The sequence below is a fragment of the Danio aesculapii genome, chromosome 5 (genome assembly GCF_903798145.1).
Source record: "Danio aesculapii chromosome 5, fDanAes4.1, whole genome shotgun sequence".
Lineage (NCBI taxonomy): Eukaryota > Metazoa > Chordata > Actinopteri > Cypriniformes > Danionidae > Danio > Danio aesculapii.
In genome coordinates, this window is record NC_079439.1 from 20,661,896 (window position 1) to 20,688,146 (window position 26,251).

The following is a 26,251-nucleotide window of genomic DNA, read 5'->3' on the forward strand; positions in this document are numbered from 1 at the left end:
CTTGGAAAAATAAGATCGATTATAGGTTTTGAAAGTCGATTTCGAATACTTTTCGATTAACCGGCCAGCCCTAAAACATAACATTAAGTTTAATTGTATTATCTTTAAATTTCTAAATATGTTTGGTGACTAAAATATCATTTCAATAAATGTATCTGTTTAACTTATCTGTTGTTTAAATGCACCAAAATACATATATATATATATATATATATATATATATATATATATATATATATATATATGTGTGTGTGTGTGTGTGTGTGTGTGTGTGTGTGTGTGTGTGTGTGTGTGTGTGTGTGTGTGTGTACAAAATACAATGCCTATATTCACTGAGAAATGGATACAAATATTCATTTTCAAAATGGGGTGTACTCAATTATGCTGAGCACTGTATTATTATGAGATTCAGTGATTTATGTATTTATTTTTTAATAATAATTAGTTGTAAATGCTTCACAATATTATCCAGGATCTATGATGGCAGCCTAGCATGTACGACAGAGGTTAGAGAATACATCCTTTATGGGGTCAAAGTATAGCAATATAAAACTATTTATAAGATGTTTATGGCAATAAATAGTTCAGCATTGTTAGTTATTAGTTGCTGCCTGTGCATGTTACTGTTTTAAAGGTGCCCCTATTTCATAAGATCAGCGTCCAGTCCCTGAGCATTTATAATTTTGCAAATAATAAACGTGCTTTCTAACATGATGTGAGGACGCTGACAGCGTCACCGTGGTAACAACCCTCAATTACCCATGATTGGCCGACCCGTGGGAATATTTAAATTCCCCCTGTGCGCTGATTGGCTGGTGGGCGGTCGGTGGAGCCGTGAGAGTCTGCACCGTTCCGGGTTATTGTCAGTCTCGGCAGCCCGGCGCAGGGGAGAGGCGCAGTGCCTATGAGCGTGTCACTGAAACGCGGAATACAGACGAATTATTGATTTAAGTTAATCAATTATTGCTTGATATTACTATCAACATAAGCTGCAACCTTTGGAGCCCGTCAGCGGAATAATCAAACGGACATCGGAGTTGAAATCGCGACGCAAGGTTTCCGAGCAAGGGAATGAAGAGAACCGCTGGAAGTGAACGGTGATTTCTCTTCTCCAGGATTAAACGGCGTATATTAAATTCCTGCACCTGCTCTCCTGTTAAAGGAATATCGCCTTAAACAAAACCAGGGCTTTCCTAGATTATTCCGTGGATAAAACACACCTCTTGATTGTATACGCCAAAGTCTGTTCGGTGTTTTGGATTTAAGGACATTTGCCAAACGCAGTTTATTTAATTGGCAGAGCACTTATTTATTTATCGGATTCGAGTCAGCAGAATAAGCTGTCGTTTTTACTGGAGTTTGCAATTTCCTACTAAGCTTTACTGGGAGATTATTCCAGTAAGTAAACGGGTAAAAAATCCTGACCGACGGGATCATTACGCTCGAAACGCAGTTAACGGAGCGCAGTTGACACACGGCATTTTTGGGGAACAGCTTCTCACTTTGATCCGCTGTCGCCTGTTTCAGGAAAATCACAGATCGGGGAATCATTGAAATATAAGAAGAAATCTTAGCAGAAATAAACTGCCCAGCGATTCTGCAGAAGAAGCGGTTTTGGATGACTTTTTCTCCTTTCTTACGGTCGTGAAAAACGCAGATAAAAGGAAATAAACTCCTAATAAATCAACTGAATATACCAGGGATTATACATTTTTTTCCATATCCTCTAAAGACAGAATGAGAAATTATTGATTTCCCCCCATCATCATTTTCCCCTCTTCTGTTTTTCGTCCGCTTCACGTTCCCTCAAGTCCTGTCATCACAAACCTGCATGGAAATCTAGTCAGCACCACAGAGCGATTTATGGTAAATATGCTTTCCCCTATTCACACTTTCAGCCTTTATTGACCTTTAAAAACATGCGTGTTAAGTAGAGTTTTTTTTATTTAATAATTAGGGTTTTAAGTAACCTATGTAGGTTGTCATAATTTAAAGTAGCTACTAAGTCGCATACGCTTAGTGAAATCTTTTAAAAAGTATTTATTTTTAATATGTAAACAAAACTGCCTGATTTGTACCAAGTTATCACAGTTTTGTCAGAATAACTTTAGTGATTGGCCCATTAGGATTGAGGTAAAGTTGGTTTTATATTCACACATTAGGACTCTCTCTCCTTGTTATTTCAGAAAATATATATTTTTATTTTTGCAAATTTTAAATAGTGAAATCATATTACCAGCCAATGTCTGTCAAAAAGTACAACATTATTTAGGCTACAGTCAAACAAATAGTGAAAAGGTTGTTTTCAAGTCATACTTGCATGTGTTTTCAGATCGAATATTCAAAGATTATGGTAAACAATATAGGGAGCATGTCACAAGTTGTCACTGAACGAAAGTGCAAATATAAAACCAACTTTACCTCAATCCCATAAGTTACTATTCATAATACCACCTACGTTTTTATCACTGTGTACATAGGTAAACTCACTTTAAGATATGAAGGATGTGTATAGTACTAGTGATATCCCAATTATGCAAAATGTGATATCTACTTTGACCGAAGAGTAACTGAATCGCCTTTGGCTGCATGGCGATTTTCAGCAATGATTAGCTTCGTTTGAATAACGCTCCGCTTCTCTTGCCGTATAATCGTGTGAAGTGCTGTCGGGTGGCGTCTTTTGGGTCCCCGACAGAACATACAACCTTTGTTTCACAGTTTTATCTGTAATAAATAAAGGAAGTGCAGTAAAATGGAGGTGTCGGGCGCTGAATGGCCTCAGGACGCGCTTTGATGTGCACTATGGGTGTTTAAAGAGTGCGCTGACAGGATGAATGCTCTCAAAGCATAAAATCTGGTTACAACACGAAGGCAGGCGAGAGAATCTGAATAAAAGGTGTGAAAGTCTTTGCCAGCACCTCCTCGTCTTAGTTGCAGCACAGAGTGTATGTGTCAATGATTTCCTTTATGACTTAATCTCTAACTACTCCATTTAAACAGTGGCTTTAGTGGTTGAAGTTCTGGGCTGGTAAGTACAGGGTTGTAGGTTCAAATTATCACAGCTGTGCCCTTGAGCAAGGCACTTAACCTCAGGTTGCCTCATGAGGCTGACCCCTCTGAAAGGAAAGATGTTTTGGGTAAAAGCATTAGCAGCAGGTTTTGGAGCGTCTGGAAGGTTTGATTGAATAATTCTTTTGTTTGTTTAGGGTTTATTTGGGTGGTGGTTTTGATTGTCATCTGGATTTTCATGTAAAGCGACTCGATATCAGCCGTTGCTTCTACATTCATTGCTTGCAGTTTCCAAGAACTGATGTTTTGCGCATTCTATCTATGAAATCTAATCAGCGAGTGCTTGGATACTGGCTAAAGTACAGCCTTGGTTTTATTTGGCTGGGAAGGAAGGTCAGTTGGACTAAACAAATGTGAGTTTTTATTTCCAGAGACTTTAACTTGTTATTTCCAAGCTTTCATGGAGATTGTCAAGGATAGTTAGTATACTTTTTCCTCTGTGTCCGGCTCTACATGCCCCTGGAGGAGCTTGACCAGCCTTATCAGGCATGGGCCAGTATAAGTTTGTGACGGTATGATAACCTTGGACAAAAATATCACTGTTTCACTGTGTCAAAGTATTGTGATTATAGCTCTAAAAAAGTTATTTTCAAACATCTTAGTAAAAAACAACACATTTTCCCCCATTGAACACAATATACAGTATTTCATTTGACATTTTTCAATTTACAATTCACATTTATAATATTTTGAATCAGTAAACAGACTAAATAATTAAAGAAGTTAGCTGAAGTTTTATTTTATTTAAAAAGTATTTATTTTATTTAGATTTTTTCACAACACATAAAAACACATTAAAAAACCTTTTCATATAACTTAGGAATGGTGTAACAGAAAATTTTTGCGCTTTTTAAAATCTTGCAACTGGTTATCGTCCCTTGCCTATCATACTTTTAAAAAAGGTTGTTTATTGGAATTAAGGCTTCCACATATAACCTTATTCGTCAATTGACACTTTCTTTTGCACAAAAGGTTGGTTAAAGTGTGGGGGATACATATTTAAACTAATAAATTTCTCTTTTGGGAGCTCAAATTAATTATACTAAGGCATTTTGCACGACACTCATTTTGAACACAAACTTCTATTTATGGTACGCCTTAAATCAAGCGGCATTCTGAACAATCAATATCTGATGCTAAGCATATTACACCTAGGCAAATTTTAAAGTATTAATTTATTCTTAAAAGTAGCCCAGGTAGTTTAACATTGCAAAATAAGTAGCTGATTAAAAAGCGTTATATTTAGAGGGTGTGAGCATGCATATTGATTGTCTGTCAGAAAAGAGAGTTTTATTCTCCGCCATACATCACAATTTGAGTCTCACGAGGCCTCCCGTCATTTCTCTGCTGCTTTGACTAATGCGATTGGCCCCCTGCTCCATGGTGGACGTTCCACTCTGCAAGTCATCACTCTGGAGGCTTAGGGCTCTGGCTCTTAGCTCGGCTCCAGCATGTGGCCTTCCTCAGGGCCTGGCAGCCTCATTACCCCAGCAGAGTCCCTCACTCTGAGGGCTGCGACTCCCTCCACCCGTGGAGACAGCACCTGTCAAGGAGTATGCTCACCACTCTATTGAATAAAACATTCAGTGATGTACGAGTGGAAAGGTTCACCTCCGGGGGCCAGAGTTGCCTCATTTCCTACTCCTGCTGCACATCCGTGACCCGCTGAGCAAATTGGCCCGGTATTAGCTCTGTGGCTCGATCTCACCTAAACAAATAGAGCTTCCAGCATAATGCTAATCTCAGCTGAGCCGAGCATGCATGGGGGAGAGGGGAAGATAGCTGGTGGCGAGATGGTACGCTCTAATATTTAGGTCACTGAATGGCCTTAGCATTGTTTCTCATTTTTCATCGTTTATTTAATTTTTCCTCTTTGTCAGTTTCTCGTTTTTGTTGACTTATTCCACGTCTGACTCGATCACGATGCTGCATTTGCACACGTTATTAGTTTTGGGAGTCGAACCTACATTTTCCTTGTGTACAGTTGGGTTTTTTTCCACTTGAGATAATTATAAAAAGTTTGACAAGAGAAAACTAATGTCAAGATGTTTCCGAAGGACTTCATGCCCTGTAAGCCATCCAAGACAACCCTCTGCTTATTGTACCATCATCAGCAGAAAGGTTACTCTTGATGGAGATATGCTGTTTGGGTGCAATTCAACCTCTGCAGACTGTATTGAACCGGAAGGATCTTAAATGAGATTAAATCAGGAGCGTATTTCCAGAGGTATAAAGTCGAACTGGTAGCCGATTCTGCTTCTGCTGCAGATGTTGATGGATAGTTTAATTTTGGAAGGATATTATTAAAGAAGCGTGCGCTGTTCATTTGAATATAGAGATAAGTGTGCAGATTGATTGATTGATGGCCATGGGGTGAAATCACTCAACCGTTTTCTTATTAAAACCAAGGAGAGCGAGAGCCTCTCTCATGAATATCTTTATATTAGTAAAAGTTTAATTTCCTGCTTTATATATTAATCTGTTTTTGGATATTGTTTCAGCTAGAATAGTCTTGGTAATTCACTGGTCATATATTCATACCTTTCTTTCAGGAGCAGCCTGTATTTACGTGCTTTGTTTTGATTCTTTAATACAAGAACGCTACCAGAAGACACAAGATCATCTACTACTACCATCTACCCATCCTCAAATTCAAATACAACAGCCCTCAAGATAGCAGCCTTAAGGACAATATATGTGCAAGGCTGTTTCTGAGGTTCCATACACAGCAGTGATGAGACGTTCAGATCTTTATTGTGAAAGGGGATTATTTTGTGACAATCTTCCCATGTTAGGTCTCAACATACCCAAAATATGTAGTCAGCAATCATGCTTCTTAGTCAGTTAAAACAGCACCATGATCTGAAAAGTTTCCTGCAATTACGTTTTGCAACCCAAATGAAGCATGATTCACTAAATTCAGTTATGACTTTCTGTTATGAAATCATCTTGCGTTTCGCCAGATCCCCTCATTTAAGCCCTCGGTTTACCTGCGCTGCAGAAGTTCGAGTTTGCTTCAGTCACAGTAGAGTGTCGTGTACTGTTTGTGTTCGGTTCACCTGCTGAGTCACGTATGTGCAGTATTATCAATTTACCGCTTCTCAAATCTGATCTCAATGTACTGTTCTAATAACTGAATAACTTGGGGAAACTTGTTCATGCATGTAGAAAGTAAGTAGTTTGTGGATAATTGGATAACAGAGATGCGAATTGTTTCAAATGATTCAGTTCGATTCGGTGGACTAGTTGAACCGGTTCACATAGAGCCGGTTAAAAAGAACGATTAGTTCATGATCAGGATCACTAATACAGAAATAAAACCCATTATTGGACACAAATGTATTAAATTAATACTTTTAAATGTCTCACTGTGCTGCTGATACTGTCATGTTCACTTGTTGTTTTTGTTACGGGAGCAATAGCGAGGTGTGACTGGAGGAAAACTGGCTTGATCAGAGCAATGGCATCAGGATTACAGACTCTGAGGTGCTGTACGAGTCAAACACCTGGCAGTGCGAAACAAATAGATTTACTTCTAATAGGCATATGTTTATGTATTGAATACATTTACAAAGATGAAAACGAAGCATGTTTTTGCTACAATTTTAGCTAGTTTTAGTTGGTTTTGTAAGTACACAATACAGTTAGTTTTTATGTCAGTTAACGAAAATGTTTTTGTTTAGTTTTTGATTTTTCATTCATTTTCATAACGTCTAACTATCTCAAGGCTTCTCAGACTCCTACTAGAACATTAGGTACATGGAAGAAAGATCCACATTTCTAATAGACTGATCATATGGAATTCAAATGTGTTCTGCTAATGTGCATGAGGTCACAGCCATTCAAACCCTATTGTTTGTCTTCTGCTGAGGTTCAGTTGAATTTTAACACGAGTTAGGGGAGGGTATGGGGTGAGGCAGGACCTGATGTCGACCTTGTCCCAGATTCAGCTGTCGCCTATGGTAGTGTTCAAAATGGAAAACCTGATGTCAACAGTAGCGCGCACAAAAAGAAGTGTCTAAACTTACTGGTTCTTTTTACTTTCACCAGCAGAATGGGTCTCCTTCATCTTGTGCATTTTTTGAAATCACTGGTACTTTGAAAAATGAATAGACCAATTTACTGTGGCTGCTGAGAAATATAGAATAGAAAAGAGTGTCAAAAGAAAATGTCTTTGTTAGTTGTGAAAGTGCGGTGAATGGATTGTGAATGCTCCTGTCTTGCTGCTCTCCTACAGAGCTCCTCCTGCGAGTATTGAGTGTTAAGGAGGTGCCATTGTTCCGGAAGAGCTATTATATCTGTGCCCCTGGTAATCCGCAATTTCTATCCTCTCTCCCCCACTCCAATCCCCGAGCCGTTCGTACAATGCTAATGTTCCCAACATCTGTTAACGCGCAACACCTGCGGTGGAGGCTGTTTGATTTTCTTCTTTATGGCATTCCTTTCTCCCCTGTCGCTACATAAAAGGCTCAGCCTGTGTTGCTTTCGTAGGTGATATTGATTAAAAGTGTCGGGAAGAAAATCCGAGCATGGAAATGGTGTCAAGATGCGCCGCTCTAAATGGAATTTCAGGATAACGTGCATTGTTGTTGTTTTCTTGACCTTTGGTTTGCTGCGGTTTCAATTTCACCAGCTTTATCCACATCCAGATTAGACGCCAGGCTGTGGCATGTTGATTTAGCCATTCCAAGGTCCTTCCTTCTCTGTCATCCCTAAAGCTTTAAGGAGATGATGTTTCACAACTTATTATCAAAGGTGTTTAGTTTGGATAGTTTGACTTGTTAAAAATGCTCCCCTTTTACTTGCAACAATGAGCATTGGAAGAAGCTGTTTTTCTCACTTCAGGCTGAAAGAAACACCTGTGGACATGCTTGTCATTTAAAGCGCACAGGAAGAACGGCAGATTAAATGGTGTTTGTTAAACTTCACATCCACTCTGCTTCATATCTAATCGCACTAGCGAACAGGAGTCATATTCAAAGAGTGCCCCTTTGAAGGGTAAATTGTTCTTCCTAAAAACAAACGGCTGGGTAATCGGCCTCTTGGGCAGATTGATTTCCTGCTAGTGACAGTGGGGGATGCTGGGAAAGTGGCTCTGCATGCTCCTCCTGAAGGACTGAAAAGTTTGCCTGTGCATCAGTCATTGAGAATTACGGGAGTGTGTGTTTTTTTTTTAAAGAACTTTTCTGGAGAATTCATAGTGCATCTTGTTCCTCCTTATAAAGGGAGCAGTTCCATTTCCATGAGTTACGGCTTGGTGTTTTCAGTTAGTGACTTTGTACTCCCTTCACTATTGTTTCTCTGCCAGCATAATTCAGCAAAATGCTTTCAGCATAGCTGTTATATGCTGTTGCAGATATCTTTGTTCTTTACTCCATTTTTGCGAAAGATTTGGGCAATATCCTGACTCCCATACCCTCCCATGGTTCATTTCATCATTGTGACATGCTGTAATGAAACCAGCATTGCAATCCAAGGCTGCTGTGTTTAGGCTATATTTTTCACCATTACTTAAAGGGGTGGTTCACCGCAAAATCATCCTTTACTCACCCTTGTGCTTTTCCAAACCTGTATTCCTTTGTCTTAGAGGAACTCCAAAAAAAAAAAACTAAGTTAAAAAATACTTTTACAAATAGCAAAAACATACACTTGTGCCATTCTTTCTCCCCTAAACCTTATAAAACATATTTCAATGAACTTAAAAACTTGATCTTTCTTAATTAATATTGCAGATTTTACATTCTATCTCATACGTTTATTCAAATAAATTTAAGAAATGTGCAAGATGCATCATCAACATGCATTCTTAATAGGAATGGAGTGGAGGAACTCTGACGCCACCTTGTAGGCCAATTGGCTTCTAGCATAAAACTGGTTCCCTCGATATTATACCATAATTCACGCGATATATTATAAACAAAAATACAAATGTGCAAAAAACACATCTGTATATAGACCGCGTCTATATTTACAGATACAGATGTATAAAAGGCGTAGCCTTTTGGATATTTGTTTCCCGTGGAAAAAACATATGTTTTGCTTTACAGTTGTTTTTAAAACACATACCGTATGTTTTAATGTTAATAAATGTGCGTGCACAGTATTATCATAAGACATATATAATTAAAATAAATTATCAACAAATGAATCTGTCTTGACAGTCTCTACAAATGAAGGCATTATCTACACACAATATGAATTTCACAATTAGAAAAATACTACAAACTATAAAATACTATTTATGAAAATACTTACATCAGACAAATCCAAATGCTCAACGCAAGTGGGTTGCGTTCCAGACCAGTTCAGCTCGATGACAAATAATGTGTCAGATACTGCCTGTAGTCCCATTTTCCAACTTGATAGCAATCATCTTTTAAAATTGTGGTTCCCAAAGTGGGGGTCAGGACGCCCCAGAGGGGTCGCAGGACAATAAAGTGGGGTCGCTTGATGATTTCCAAAAGTCTATTTATTTTTTATGAAACATTAGAATTACCATATTTTATCCATAATCTACTGAAGATAAAAATTGTAGTTTATAGTTACTATATACTATATAGTTACTATAGTAGCTTATAGTTGCTAGTTCTATTGGATTGCGACCCCTGGGGTGATTGCATTATATTAAAGACACAGCAATAGCGTCAGATGTGTCAATAGCTTGTTTCTGGCACATTTACAGCACTCGCATACATTAAAAAAATTAAACGAAGAATAGACATGGGCCTATTGGTGTGTGTGCATGCATGCAAGCTTTCTATATTTAGAACCACCTCAGAGGATATTGGGGATCGCGAGTCACTGGCATTGCAATTTTGGGGGTCACAGGCCAAAAAGTTTGGGAACCCCTGTTTTAAAAGAAGCGTAACCGATTGAAAAAATCAAGAGTATAATGCAACTGATGTGTTTTATGTCGTAGAATAAAACGTGAAAGTATCTTGAGTTTATGGTAGCCACAAAACTTATTTAAGCGATTTAACCGAAATCCCATTTATAAAACCTATTGATTAATCGAAACTGCTAAAATGCTAACTGGCTTCCGGGTTTTTGCATAAACATTGACGTCATAGATCCTCAACTCTATTTATTTGGGGATAAGGGTTTTTATCTTTAGATTCTGTATTCCAGCTTACCAAGAAATTTATAGAATTCAGAACAACATGAAGGTGAAACATGTTTAAAAGCAGTATTTAATTAGAATAAAATCACTATTTACTTAATGCCTAATTGGGTTTCCTGTGCTGATTTTTAGTATTTGGAGCTTACACAAGTGTTTCATTTCTCACCAATTGAAATCCATAGCTTATCTTGGATCATTAAAATGCTCCTGTTGACCTTTAAATTGTCAACCCTGTGATTAGAAAGAACTGTGTTATTGTTTGAACATATGGAGCTTACTGATAGGACATGACACATGCATGAGATATGGGCTTACTGCAGCACAAAGCAGAGTGCCTGGTGTTCTCACAGAGTGGAAAGTTCTCCTAATCCTCCAGGAGGGTAAGACGGGCTATGCTGAAAGTCAAAGCTCAATTATCTGTCTTTCATTCGGTCACCTTTCCAATAGTATCCTCCTTTATTTAGTGGTTTTGAAAGAGAATTATACACCGCTAATGGCCTGTGCAAAGTCAAAAAATTCTTTTGAGAAGGTTAAATGAATAAGAGTAGACATATTTTCACTTTCATTACTAGCAAAGTTGGCCGGCAAAGGGAGTATATAATATCATACTCCTTTAGCATCTTATTTATTAACATTGTGGTGGGCAGCCTTTAAAGTGGGGGGAAAATTGCGTGCTTGCGTTTCTGTTCCAACGTATTAAAGCTATTAAAATGTAGTGGGAGCCTTAGACTGTGACCTGTTTACAAATCCTGTTTAGTTTACTGCCAGGGAAAATGGGTTTTGTCATGCGGTGCGGTTGAAAGTTTAACACATTTAATTACACTCTTAACCGCGGCCAGAAAGACAGAAGTTGATTGTTTACGTTCAAAGCGGGTTACGTAAATCAAACTGGCGACAATGAACAAAAGTGTCATGGGCTGTGACTTAGACGGCCCTGATTCTCTTCAGGCACATGCAATCTATATCATACGCGCCATGTGTTTCATAAAGGCAGTTAGTCAACTTGTAGTGTTGTCGAGAGGTAATGAAATTTCCACCGAGCGCAGGAAACAATGCCTCCGGCCTCGGCCGTGTGCGATTAGCAATCCCACACCCCCACTGCCGACTTCACGCTGTGTGCTGGGAATGCAATGCGCTATACTAAAAAAACTCTGGAGATTTGTATCACACACTGCCAGACGTAGATGTTTAATTGTTGATGCCATTAATGGGTCGAAATGCAATTTCTCACACAGGTTGGTGATTGAAAACGCCATTGCATAGGCCCCCCCCCACCATGTTAATGTTATTGTTCAGAGACAGTGGTGAACAGCACACACACACAGGCTCCTCTAATGTAATGCCATTATTTCTGTACAGCACTCCGCCGCTGTAGGCTGGGGTTTCTGCCATTCTCGGCCAGTGTTATTGCTCTTGTCAAAAGGTTCTAAACCAACAGTGATATTAGGCCCGCGGGCGTCTACTTTTCTGCATGCCTTCCTCTGCTTGAGCACAGGAGCCTGGGACGAAGACCGGACAGACACACACATACACACACCCAAACCTCCTGCTTTATTACCTCCTGCCTGCTCCTGGAATTGCTTTCCTCCCTCGAGTGAGCCAGGCATAGGCAGCTTTATTGTGTTAACCTATTTGTGTGTCAAGAGCGATTGCGCCACTTTTTATCACTGTTTGTATTTGGACGGGTGGAGGGGGGGGGGTATGGGGGGTTAGATGGATGGACAGACATCTCACTCTCCTCGAGGGGGGGAGAGATAATGACTGGTTGCTAAGCAATTTTTAGCCGCCCTCCCCAACTCTTTATCTGTAGTAATCACTTTTATCTCTCAAAGATGTCATGTATGATTATGAGTCCACTCTTATCCTCTGAAATCTGCCTGATGGCTCTTTCATCGGGCTGGCGTATGAGGAGCTGGACGTTCATGGACTGCCCAGTTGCTCTAATCTAATTTGATATATTTGTTAAACTGCATAAATTATGAATGGTCCGACTGAGCTGTGGTCTAGTGGTTAGTGCATGCTAGGTTTAATTTGTGCTAGCATCATGACCTATTACTATTCGTCCAGTTTTCTTCTATTGTTTTTACTCAATCAAACACCTTAATAATTAATAAGCTCTTCTAAAAGTATAAGAAGAGGTTGATCATTTTTGGGTATGAATTCATTCGATCTTTTATTTAAATGAAAAGGCTGCTGTGGCCAAATCGAGTTGGACTTGTGATACAAAAGTTCCGGGACCAACATAGTGGATTATACACTGTAAAACCCAAAACGTTAATGTAACTCAAACCATTTGAGGAAACCGATTGCAACAAACCATTTAAGTTCAAAAACTAATCCTAATGAGTACTGTGTATTTAAATCATTGAGTAAAAGAAGCAATTTGAGCACAGTAAACCCCAATAAATGAAGAGAACTCAAAACAACTGAGTACTGTAAAACCCAATAAGTTAAGGCAACTCAAACTGTTTGAGTTAAACTAATCTATATGAGTTCTGTGAACTTACTCTAATTAAGTTGAAGGGATGAGGTATTTAATTAACTCTTCACCTTTAACTCTGTGTTCAAAACTCTTTTCAAATGAGTAGAATTAACTTTCAGTAAATTTTGAGTTAACTACACTCATTTTATATGATGAAGTTGACTGTTTGGTTTTACAGTGTAGGCGAGTGAGTGATAACCAGCTTTCTCTTCCACCCTCAATACCAAGGCTGAAGTGAGTCCCATCAGCAAGGCATGGAACTCCCCTATGGAGCATCCCACTGCTCTGGGTGTGTGTTCACGTGTGTCAGCCATTTTCAAAGCATCTGCTAAATGCTCCATAGGTTACAAATATCATTCACTAATTTTTTGGTTATCATCTCTTTTTTCTTGTCGTAAATGTATGTCTATTTGAAGAAAAACATTAGGGAATCGTTAATTTTATCCTTGTTGCTTAATTTCCAACATGTTTCATTTGTTCATGCTTGGCAGGTGCTCTTTTAATGCAATTTGTTTGAATAAGTGTGAACATTGGCATGCAAAACTGTTCACACCAAACATTTGACAATCTGGGATCACTTTCAAACAAACGATGAGCAATTCACACACAATAGGTATCTAAATCAGTGTTTCTGAACCATGTTCCCGGCCACCAGTTCTGCACATTTGCCATGTGCCCTTAACTAAACACACCTGATTCATATCATCAGCTTATTAGCAGAGACTGAAAGGCATGCAATGAGTGTGACCGACAAAGGAGACATCCAAAACATGCATTGTTGGTGGTCCTTCAGGAACGTGGTTGAGAAACACTGATCTAAATGAACCAAGCACAGGACTCAAGTATATCTGTTTTTTTTTCTTGATATAGTCACAATACCACCCAAATCAGTTCAGTATGGGTATTGGATACTTGCACCCATCACTTACTGAATTTATTCTTCAATGTGGAAGTGCGTCTGTTTTTGCGATTTGTTTTAGAACTTCCAATTCAGTTGCCTATGGGAGAAATGACTAGCAATAATAAATGACAGTAATAAATGACAGAAAACAGCCAAACTGCTTGCTCTACAAACAAGTGTCTATATGACTATACATTGGGGATGCTCCGATCAGGATTTTTGGAGCAGATACCGAGTACCAATTCCTTGTCTTTGTTTTTTTCCGATACAGAGTACTGATTCTGATGCTTTATGTAACTTTAACATTTTCCCTCCAAGTATGATACTTAAGTGGAGATCTCTCATTTCCTAAGAGAATAAATGAAGGATGTTGCTTATAATCCCTCAAACATGTCTCTTATAACTATTCAATGTGGATGCATCATGGTCAGAAGCAGCTTTACAGGAAATAATAGATTAGATGGATAAAAAAAATTGGTGAGAAAAATAACTAACAATACAATTTAGAAACAATACAAATGACGAAAGAAAAATTCAACATGTCTCAATCAAGAAAAAGTTTGCAGTGCATATTTGATGCACAAGAAGTTAAAATGGGTCTTCCTCTGCTTGTAAACCCGTAAATAAACACTTGCGATCGGTTCATGTGATCAACCAGATTAGCGAGTACCGATCGAGTCATAAAATGTGATTATCGGCCGATACCGAGCTCCGGCCAATTGGTCGGAGCATCCCTACTACACATAAAAACAATAGTAATATAATAAGAAAAGATCAGTTTGCAACATGAAGCAACATAACGAGCCGTTTTTAACATCTAAAAATCAATTGAAGTGAACGAGACTGGAAGTCTTCAGCCAGAAAGATTCCCATGGCTGCGCCCGCTTGTACATTGAAAATAAGGTCAACACACATAGTCTAGAGTCAAACAAACCAAGAGATGTGCACAAATGTCCATCTTTTTAGTGCAAATCTTCCTTAATCAGTTAGTGCTTCTTTTAAAAACCTTGGTCAACTCTTCCCAGAGAACTTTGGCCCTAGATATGAGGGGGTGATGACTGCATGCCAATATTGCCCTCATTGGCTCATTTGTTGTGTTCTTTTTGTGCACTCTTAGTTTTATTAACATTTTGATTGAGTTGGTGGAACTGCTGACCCTCTACGGACTAATGAATTGCCTGCGCCGCTTAAGAGAGATGAGAGGTTTGGCAGATATAGTTGGCCCAACGCCTGAGTGTTTTTATCAGACCTCACTTGCTGAGAAGGTAGACGAGAGAGGCTTTTTATTGTTTATAAAATCTCACATTTGCAACCTCCGTGCATGTGTGCTTCTTGAGCCTGACCCCAATTTACACGCTGCCTTTTTTCCAGCGAAAGCCATTGATGTTCTTTTAGCTCGCTACGAGTTTCAGGCGTAATTTGTGTGCGGCCAATTATCTTTCCAGCTTTGAAGACTTTCCTCTTGCTTCTCCAGGTTGGGATGAAAATTAATTTGGAGCTTCCCGAGAGCCTCAAAGCCCAAATTAGACTCTGGTTTAAAATCAAGGATGTCTTGCTTTTAATTTGACATTTCACTTTTGATTTCTTTTGGGCTCGAAACACCTTAATTGCAGGTTTGAACAAGCTAAAATAAGCAGAATCTTTTGTGGTATACCTGTGGAAATGTTCAATGGTGGTCTTTAATATATACTGGTTGGGGTCATTTTGTGTTTAGATTGCTCTGATTAGTCTTAGAAGCACACAAGCAGAACTTTGAACTGGTAATGGTTTACTATGTTGGTGTGGGTGCATTTGCTGACCTGTTATCAGTCTGGTGTTTGAATATACACAAGTTATTTGTTATATTGATGAGTAATGGTTAGAGGATGTGGCTTAATTATTGATAAATATCAGTCTGAACCCTTTGACGGTTCATAGTTCCTTTCACATTTGGCTTGCAGTTCCACCAAGAAGCAAATCACATGTTGATGTAGACGCAGGGCTGGTTTTAAAGTAGGCTATCATCTCATTCGATTTGTGTTTCACATGAAAGTCAGTCATCTGAAGTTGCTGGCATCGGATGTGATTTCTGAAGGTTTGGATGTGTTCAAGAGTTCTGTCTCCTCATCCTGTTCCTCACTGAAGCAGCTCTGCGCAGATTCCATGGGATCCGTCTGTGAGACCGGCTGTGACAGCTCTCCTGTTCATGGAGTCAGAATGCAGACATGCTGAAAACACAGCGCACACGTTCTAACCTCCCATGTGTGCCTCCTCTGTAACATCTGTCCAGCTGTCAGCTTGTCTCAGCCAATCAGATTCTGCTGTGGGCAGTAACTGTGGAAGTGTAGCTGGAGTTGTCTGTCTGCATGTGTGTCTGTCTCTTTCTCTGAGGAATATGAGAGTGTGTTGGAGCAATGCTCTGTGCTTTTACACCAAGCATGCGCTCACACACACACACACACACACACACACGCTCCCTCTGTGCCTGTTTACTAATAATGTGCAGAGATGTGAGCAGCAGATGGTTCCTAATTTTTCTTTTCTCTCTGTATGATTTTTCATGTTTAATCCCAATTTCCAAGTAACGCTGTCAACTTATATAATTTTCAGAACGTTTTTAATTGAAAGTGGTTTGTACTCGAGTGGTTTGAAAACATTTGAAGTGTTTCTTTTAAAAATGTTAAATTAAAACAGATACATTTTGCAGGAAACTACACTTTTAGTTTTTCACATTTCATTTAATGTGGAACTTGTTATTTATTTGAAATACACCTTGGTAAATAATAGTAATTTTATTAGTATAATAGATAATAATAAATATATAGTATACAAATAATTTGTCATTTACAAATCTACATATGGGGTGGCTCAATGGTTAGCACTGTCACCTCACAGCAAGAAGGTCGCTGGTTCGAGCCCCGGCTGGACCAGTTGGCATGTATGTGTGGAGTTAGCACGTTTTCCCCGTGTTAGCGTGGGTTTCCTCCCCGTGCTCCTGTTTCCCCCACAAGTCCAAAGACGTGCTATAGTTGAATTGGAAAAACTAAATTGGCTGTAGTATACAAGTGTGTGTATGGGTGTTTCCCAGTACTGGGTTGTGGCTGGAAAGGCATCTCTTGCGTAAAACATATGCTGGATAAGTTGGCGGTTCTGTCCGCTGTGGTGACCCCTAATAAATAAAAGACTAAGGGTGCTTTTACACTTAGTTGTTGCCTGGACTGAGCCCAAATTCAATTGCCCAACACCCCCTCCCACCCCCCCTTGCCACCTTCTCGGCTGGTTTGTGTTCACACTGTCTTTTTTCCTTCAAGCTGCTGTTTTGTGTGTAGTTGTTGCTAGGTGACGGCCACTAAAGCAAACCACCAAAATGTAGACGTCCGGATATCATGGTGTTTTTGTTACCAAAATACATTAAGCCACTTTGGTCTATCTGCCGCAGTAAAACATTAAAAACGTTCAGAACGTCATGCGATGTCTGCAGAAGTTGTTTTTGGTGGAGACAAGCAGACATTACCACTGTTTGCATTGGGTCAGTCCTGCTTGTCACCAAGGTAGGTGATACACAAACACACACAAAGGAATGTACGTTATAAAAAACTGAAGTTTGGTGTACAGTTGGTGGTTCACTTCCATTATTTGGTATGATTGCATTAATATCAAAAGTGAACCGTACCAGAGTTTGCGCGAACTGTACGCCAGACCACTTCTTTCAGGGGGACTCCTGTACAGTGCACAGGTGCGCATCTGAGTTTAGAAGACTGGTGCGGACCAGAGTGCTAGTGTGAAAGCACCCTAAGCCGAAGAAAAATGAATGAATTCTTAATTTTTTTCTGATTGTTGTCTGAATGTTGTTTTAAAGTTATTTTGGTTGATTTTTGTTAAACTTGAAGGTTAGGCCTATCAATGTGCAGCATTTCAGTGCAGCATTTTATTGTCTCAATCTGTCATGCTTCTTTTTGTAAAAAAGTTTATTGCTGCTTGACGGCAGCTAGCTCTCTGCAACTCTCACACGGTCGTCCACTGAAGCTAAGCAGGACTGCGCCAGGTCAGTACCTGGAATAGAGACCACATGGGAAAGCTAGGTTGCTGCCATAAGGGGTGGTAGTGAGGCCAGCAGGGCACGCTCAACCTGCGGTCTGTGTGGGTCCTAATGCCCCAGTATAGTGAAGGGGACACTATACTGCTCTGTGAGCTCCATCTTTTGGATGAGATGTTAAACTGAGGTCCTGACCCTCTACGGTCGTTAAAAATCCCAGGATGTCTTTCGAACAAGAGTAGGGATTTAACCCCTGCATCCTGGCCAAATTTGCCCACTGGCCTCTGTCTATCATGGCCTTCTAACCATCCCCAAATCATAATTGGCTTCATCACTCTGTTTCCTCTCCACCAATCAGCTGATGTGTGGTGTGCTTACTGGCGCAATATGGCTGCTGTTGCGTCATCCAGGTGGATGAGGAGATTCTCCCAATATATGTGTAAAGCGCATTGAGGGCCCGGAAAAGCACTATATAAATGTAAGGAATTATTTTTATTAAAAATGTTAATAATTTTAAGCTTTATCTCTTAAAGATTTATTTTCAGATGATCCATTATCCCAAAAAAACCTTTCATTCTCACTTGTTTCAAGTTTGATCCCAAAATAGTTTTCTCCCAAATAATTTTCAGTACTTTCATCTAAATTTTGTCCTAATTTGCAAGCTTTTATTTGTTGTATTTTGAGTACGTGAGCCTCTTTTTCCTCCTGGTAAGACGAGCACTGTGTGACCAGTTCTTAATGCTCACTATCTCTTGGCTGTTAGATCATAGCGCCTTTTACTTGACCGCTTCTCTGAGAGACTCCACTCTGAAGCCCCATCCCTCATCAGTGGCACAGGATGGCGCTTCAGATAAAGGAGGAGAATTCTATTTATGTCCGCCTGTAAACAAAGTCCCAGTGAGGGAGAGCTAATGGCCTGGAACTGACGAGAGCCTGGAGGGATATCTCACTCTCCTTCTCCCTCCCCTCTCTCAGTCATCTTGTCACCCTCTTTTCTCTTCGTCCTTCTAGTCATGGTGGTAGTAGATGGGGGGGAAAAACAGGAACCGCATCGAAGCAGTCAGTTTTCTGATGCGAGGAGAAAAAGCTTCCAGGTCCTAGGCATCAAAAGGATTGAGAGGGGAGGTAGACCGAGAAGACCGGGGGAGAATTTCTCCTGGGAAGAGAGTGTAGTGAGAACAGCTGTTCGAAATGTACTTTCTTGCTTTCCCAGTTTCTTTGGCCCCATCTCAAAGTTCAAATCCACTGCACATCAAACATTTATCATACACTTTTACATCAATTCCTCTAGATGTTGGACCAGTGATGTTTTTGAAGGGCTTTTGATCTTCAGCTCTTTACTGCGCGAATTGAATTTCTTCTGACATATGGTTGCGATGGTATGCTTAAAGTATATTTTTGATTGGTCCCGTGTGGAATCGACTTACTTTCATAGATTCTATTCTGCAGATTAATTATCGTCTTTATTTTGGAACGACATCTGATTGATGTTTCCTGCAAGGTGACAGCTGCTGGTTATTGGGGAACGCTTGATTGATCCGCACTGATGGAGCAGAGACGAGCCATGAAACTCTCCCATTGAGTGTCACTTACGATGTGTCTTGAAGCGCCAGGCCCATTCTGTTCTCTCTCTCGCGTGCGAGTGACAGACTTGTGCTGGGTATTGAAACGGGGATTGTTAAGCAGACGCTCGGTGGTAACGCTTTGTGTTTTGATTGAAGGGCAGAGACGGCATCTTCTCTGCAAAACCCGATTTCTGCTCGAGCTTCTACCCTCCCCTCCTCTTCACGCCGACACGTTCGCTAACCCCGATGACAAGCGAAATGCTGCCGCTTGTGACTTTTCGTTTTATCATTCAAATTCATCCCATTGATGTTGCCGGCTTTGATTGACAGGCAAACTTGAGAGAGTAGCGATAGCAATCAGTCCTCATCAGCTGCGTTTTTGACCGCGGACAATAGTTTCTCTCTTTCGGTTTTCACACTCCGCGTTTTTGCACGTCCCCCTCCCTGCTGTCACAGAAAACTCAGACGATTGCATTTCTGTCACGACAGAGGGCTATTAATCTTTTAAATCCGAGCCAGACCTGAGCAGCATTGTGTTCTGGAATCCGAGAGCGCTCTGTGGAGACCACTCTGAAAAAGAGCGAATGGGGGGAACATAACGGGTTCGTTCTCTTTGTGAAGAAGAAACCGAAGCTTTCTGAACGCTCACAATATTAGAAATCTAATCTATCAGAGAGCCCGCGATAGACGAGCAACATGCAGATGGTGAGGTGATTGTGAAATCAGGCTGCCTGCTTTTACCTGATATCCCTTCGGCCCTTTGCTCATTCAATCTTATCTAACCCATTCGGTGTCACGCGGGTGAGTTTTTCTGGTCAGAAAAGTCCACGTGACTTGCTTTAACCTTTATTTTAGTAGAGGAAGGTCAGTGGGTGGTCTCTGCTCTTTAGAAAGGTCATTGCACTGAGGTCATGGGTTTAGGCCAGGAGATTCAGGATCGCCGTGCTCAGGCACCCTTGGATCGAATCATGCGAGTTCATTGCCTTGCTCAAGGGCAACGCAGCAGTGGAAAAAACGGGCACATTAGAACAAACATGCAGCTAACAAAAGTTAACCTCCTGTGAAGCAGGAACCCTCCTGTAAGTAAACTCTGTTGCAGTTGTATTTTTTTTTTTGTGCAAAACCCCTTGTGAATTGTTACCATGTGGTTTCAAGGGTGTTATTTTACGTAAGGTGTTTTAGCTGGTTGCACATCCCAAATCTGTGATATTCTCTTCTCTTGACAGGACTCTGATCATTCCTTCAGTGTAGGCCTATTAGGGGTGCAACGGCTCAGTGTGCTCACGGTTCGGTATGCATCACAGTTTTAGTTTCACGGTTTCAGTACGGTACGGTTTGTGCTATGCTTAGAAAAAAAATGCCTAAAGAACAATTCAAAGAACGATAAACATGTTTATTGGGTAACAAACACCTGACAATGCAACCGTTTCACACACATGACTGCAGATTTGCATGTTCTTGCATTAATTAAATAAAAGAAAATTGTATGTTCAAATTAATTGCTTAAGAAAACTAGCTTAAATTTCCCCTTTTTCTATTTCACATCTCAACTCAACAGTCTCAACCAATTATGCAGATAATAATTATGTCAACAAATCTTAATAAATTGAGCACTTTTAGAGTATTGAGGACTTCTGTTTATATTATGCTTGCATTACCAAGGCAACAACGCATTTTTATTTCTGATTTCTATATGATTATAGAATCCTTCTGGGTCTGGACACGGACCTCGATCCGCCGGTTAGTGACCACTGATCTAGGCTATCTTCGTAACAACAACAAAAAATGGCATTTGTTATGTTTTTGTGTCTGTCTGAATTTATAATGAGTGTCTGTTGAAACACTGACGGCAATGCGCTGTGATTTTGGCCTCACCTGCGCATTTTGCACTTTATCTTATTTACTTGCCATGCTGAAACACACAGAAACTCCACACCGACACATGAGGAAACGTGATGTCAATAACAGATTTACATACTAGGAGGTGATTGGACAATGCGGAACTGCTTTGTTGCAGTTGTTTTTATTAACAAACCAATATTAACAATGCATATTCTGAACCGTGGATCACAGAGCGCATTGAACCGTGGGAGGACAGCGGGACGATACGATTTTTTTTTCACAAAGAACCGTTGCATCCATAAGGCTGTATATAATTATTCTGCTAAGTAACCTATCATTCATGTTTGTTGTACTTTGGTGGTTTAGTAGTAGTTTGAATGATGAGCAATAGTAATTGTGATACTTGCCACCATTAATTATGTGGAGAAAGTATATTTTTATTTAATTTTTTTTTTCCATGTAAAACAACCGATAGTCAATGCTAACCTTTCATGTGAGCTTTTTAAGCAAGGCCAGAGACTCATTTTATCACAAAACCAGCAGGCAGTTCTGCCGAAAAGACTTTCGCTGTTAATGAAGTGTCGCCTTGTAGGAGGCATTAAGAATTATAAAACACGTGAGTTGAGGAAAACAGTGCCGAGCCTCTAAACAGCATTTTTACAGTGAAGCAAGGAGGTCATTAATATTGGTTCAAACCTGCTTCTTTTAATTGCGTATTTGGCATTTAGCAGACACTTTTAATTCGGAATGACTCTCGGTATATACTAATTGCTAGAACAATCCCCCTGGAGCACCACAAGGTCAGGTGTCTTGTTCAAAGACAAAATGGTAATCGTTTCTCCAGAACTATATGGTTTTACCCCTATATAATATCACTTTGTTTTATGCTGATGCCCTCACTTCCCCTTGGCTCCCTTCTTCCAATTAGGGTGAGGTGTTCAGGTCCCCACCTGGGGAAACTTGATCCAGCGGGCTGAGAGCTCCAGACAGGGTTGGCTGGGCGCAGTGATGCACAGAATGGTGCTACTCGATAGGGGTTTCTCCCTAGGACCACTCAGGGATGAAGCTTCATTGAATTTCCTCTCTAGAAAAACATGTTTTTGCCATGCAGGACTCCCAACCAAGGCAGATAAGGTGGTGGTGTACTTCTCATGTGGAGAATCCATCGGTTACAACAGATATGGTTTACAAGTTGTAGTTAATTCAGAAGATGGAGAAAAGAGGAAATTAGAGAAAAAAGGTGCCTAAATCAGGTAGCCTTTTTCAGCTAGATTTTTACTGAATGTTTTTTAATAGCATGCCATTTAGTGGAGCTAGATCAGTCTCAAAAATAACACATTTAAAAAATACAATTCATACATCTACAGCACAATTCACATTTACAAAATACAATTTATAAATTCAAAACACAATTCATAAACAACACACAATTTGTGAATTCACGAGTAAAAATCATAAATATTTTCGCCAAATGAATTGGATTTGTGAATCGTGTTATGAATTAGCAAATTGGATTTGTGAATATTATGAATTGTTTTGAATTGACGAAATTGATTTGTGTATTTATGAATCGTGTTTTGAATTCACGAATTGGATTTGTGTGTTTATAAATCGTGTTTTGAACTTACGAATTGGATTTGTGTATTTTGGAATCGTGTTTTGAACTTAGGAATTGGATTTGTGTATTTTTGAATTGTGTATTGAATTTACGAACTGGATTTGTGCATATTATTAATTGTTTTGAATTTACAAAATGGATTTGTGTATTTTGAAATTGTGACTTTAATTTGTGTATTTTTGACTCGTGTTTTAAATTTAAGAATTGGATTTGTGTATTTACAATTTGTGTTTTGAACTTACAAATTAGATTTTGTATTGCGGATGTATTAAATATATTTTGCAAATAATTTTTGAGACTGACCTAGCTCCATATTAAGCTTCCTTAACTTGATGTATATTCAATTAGAGATTATATAGCAGGATTTGAATTGTCACTTGAAAGGTCCTGATGGTGTGTAAATGATGACAGAATTTTCATTTTTTTTCAGTGAAATATCCTTTAAAAGTCTTTCCTTTTAAGAGGCTTTTCTTTTTGTCATGATATCATGTTCTTATGCTTCGTTTAGCCAAACAATTTATCCGTCTAAATATTTGTGAAGTTTCCCAGCTTGCTGATAAAAAGAGCTGTTTGTTTTGATGATGCTCTGTCCGTCAGTAACCGTATCATCTCCGCCGGCAGTGTTTACTGTCCATTATGTCCGAGCAAACACAGCCGCCGCTGATCTTGTGTGCTCTCCACACAACCTGTCTCCTCAGAGTCTGGATCATAAAAGTGCATTCAAAGCTTTGAAATGCCTCCACTCTCCCAAGCCCCAGACACTTGCTGCATAACTCAGCTGTGTGGAAGCATTTCAGCCCCCTCCCGCCCGCCCTTGCGGCTGCCCAGGCCCTGCTCCCTGTATTCAGGCGTCTCTCTTGACTTCTCCAGTCCTTTGTTTCCTCAGGGGATGGATGCAGCGGGCGGGGTGGGTGCGAGCTGTTCAATCAATAGCCGCTCCATCTGTCAGGCCTGTGGCTGGGACTCAGGGCGGAGGATGGAATTCGGCACCGTCTGTGGGTTGTATGCAGTGGGCTTGTCACCGGATTCTCCCTGAATGGGGGCTCGAAGGCTGCAGTGCCGGGGTGGGGCTTAACCCCCCCTCCCCCGGCTGCCCCCAACCAACTTCCAATTTTGAAACGACTCCCTCCTTGGCATAGTGACTGGCGTGTGTAGATATATACATACAAATGTGTGTGTGTGTGTTGAGATGAGGCGTCTATTGTGTCATTTCACAGGCTCCCAGGAGACAGGGTCACCTTGTCCCCTGCACAAACGTGCCCTCTCTGGATATTTTGGCTGTGTGTTTTATACGAGGGCCAGACACCCAGGCTCTGAGCACATCTATCTCTCATCTCACCCCTTTTCAGATTCCCCCCTATTGAGAGAAAGAAAGTCTGGAACAGGGCATTCAAAGTGGACATCTGAGATAGTTGCACAGTTGACATCATTCTTCCTGAGAGACACTGGAGAAGCGCTGGATCTGTCTGTGCAGCTAAAATCTCCATAAACTGTCCTTTTAGGACACTGAAGACTGTATTTGTATGTAGGCTTTGGAGAAAAAAACTGGTCATTCATGCTGGACATTCAAAAATACTTCAGTTAACATGAGTTCAATAATTCTTGCCTATTTAGTTTCCTAATATATAATATATTTGGGTTTATTCTGTGCAGTTGAACAACATTTTGACATATAAAGCCAGAAATTAAACATTTCACTTCAAATTAGTTCAAACAAATGATTTTATTTTCATATATAAAAGGTAAATTTGGTTGTTTATTGTATAACTTTTTTGTGATTGCCTTTTTCATGTGTACTGGTCCTCAAAAGCTTGGGCTCATTCTTTTTTTTTCTTTTAAAGAATTGATAATTTCCCAATAGTCCAATGTTCACATGATCAAAACTGACAGTAAAAAGTCATGATTTTGCAAAAGATTATCATTCTAAGTAAATCTGTCCTTTCTAAATTTCTATTTATCATAAAATCCTAAACAAAAGTCTCAATTCTATGATAACGTTAAATTTCTCAACAGTTTAAGCATTAATTATAGCAAGAAATTATACTGAAGTACTATTATACTATAAATGTTATCATGTTGACACTGAAGCTGCTCAAAATCCTGCCCTTGTGTTTTGAATTTACAAATTGGATGTTTATTTTTTCAAAAGTCTGCCCTTCCATAAAAAGAATACAAGCTACTTTTCTATCTACCTATTTTTATGTGCATTTTGCATATGTGCATAAATTGGTTGATGGAAACGCCAAGAAGTGCATACATTTTGAAAAACGTTTTTGTCATTCTAAAATGTCTTAACCATTTAAGTATTATTGTTATTACATTATTAGTTACCTCCAGAACCAAAAGCGTGCTTCATGTCTTGCGCCTTTAAATGCCACCACATGTTCATTGTGCATAGGCATACTGTCTAAGGCGCAAGTAATTTATTAAACAAGGAAAAGATTCACACAGCTTCTCCTACCTCAGCAAATTCCGTTTTTACTGTTGATATTCGGCGCCAGTTAATCTGGAAGTGACAATTTTGATCTCTTTGGATGGAAACGCTGCTTTTTTTTCACACATTTTTTATGTGATATTCCAATTTTGTGCATAAAGTTTATTAACATTTTTACATGGCTACTGTTTCACTGTATTTTTGATCGAGTAATTGCAGCCACATTGAGCCTAAGTGACTTCTTTCAGAACATTTTTACAAATCTCACTGACCACAAAAACTTTTGAATGGTACTCGTCTTCCTGAAGAGATTTTTGTGATTTAAGACCTTCATATATCTGTGCGATGATGTGTGCCAAAACTTTGGCTGTTGTGACAGCTGCTTTGCCTTGATCAGTGTACTATGACGAGGACCATGGTCCTTGGGGAGGCTCCTCTCTGCTGTTATTTAGTGGCATTGGCTTCACATGAAGGACAGATACAGCGGTCTCAACCTCTCTGGCTTGGCCTCTTTCATGGCCACCGGTGCTTTTTTTTCAATGCTAAAAGACCCATGAAAACAAAGTGCTCAGACCCCAAGTCTTTTTTTTTCCCCTTAAGTTACTATCAAATTGACAGAAACTACAAAATTCTATGCCAAGCGTGTGTCAGCAGGCTTATCTTTTGCTCTTTTATCTGCTTGGTCATTTCTTTGATCCTGAATAGCTCACAGTTTAAGCTGACCCGTTCTCTGAGGCTGTTAGCTGCTGTAGCATCTTGTCACGTAAATCTCAATTAACTCCGGTTCAGCCGTCAGAGACCACACCGCTCCTAAACGAGCCCTTTATTGCCTCATATCTAATTGTGTGGCTCATTAAAGCTGCTAATCAAAGAGACTCGCATATCCAGCAGCAAGGTTATCCAGTGCTATACTCAGATGCTCGAATGTTTCAAATGAATAGCATGATAGCAACTCTGCCACTCAACTTTTTTTTGTCGTTGCGTAGTCTTGGAGAGAAGGTTCTAGAGAGACTTGGTTCATGCTGAGTTCAGATTACACTGTATCAGCACGATTATGCCTTGATCTGTGTGGCTTCGGACGTTGTGGTTATTCACAAATAGCAATTGCTATTGTTTATGTGGACGTACGAATCAATTTTTTTCTAGTATAGTGTGTCATAGTAGACGTCAACCGATACCACATCTGTGATGTTTCACAACAGAAA

General features: G+C 39.7%; 1 protein-coding gene across 2 annotated transcripts in view; it reads left to right on the forward strand.

Annotated features, from left to right (window-relative positions):
- The first annotated feature begins 883 nt into the window (after positions 1–883).
- Positions 884–26,251, forward strand: part of fam222aa (family with sequence similarity 222 member Aa) — a 103,127-nt gene continuing 77,759 nt past the window's right edge. For both annotated transcript variants that reach the window (XM_056457518.1, XM_056457519.1), the window contains exon 1: positions 884–1,866. The gene's annotated coding sequence lies outside the window, so the exon portion shown is untranslated. The remainder of the gene's footprint in view (positions 1,867–26,251) is intronic.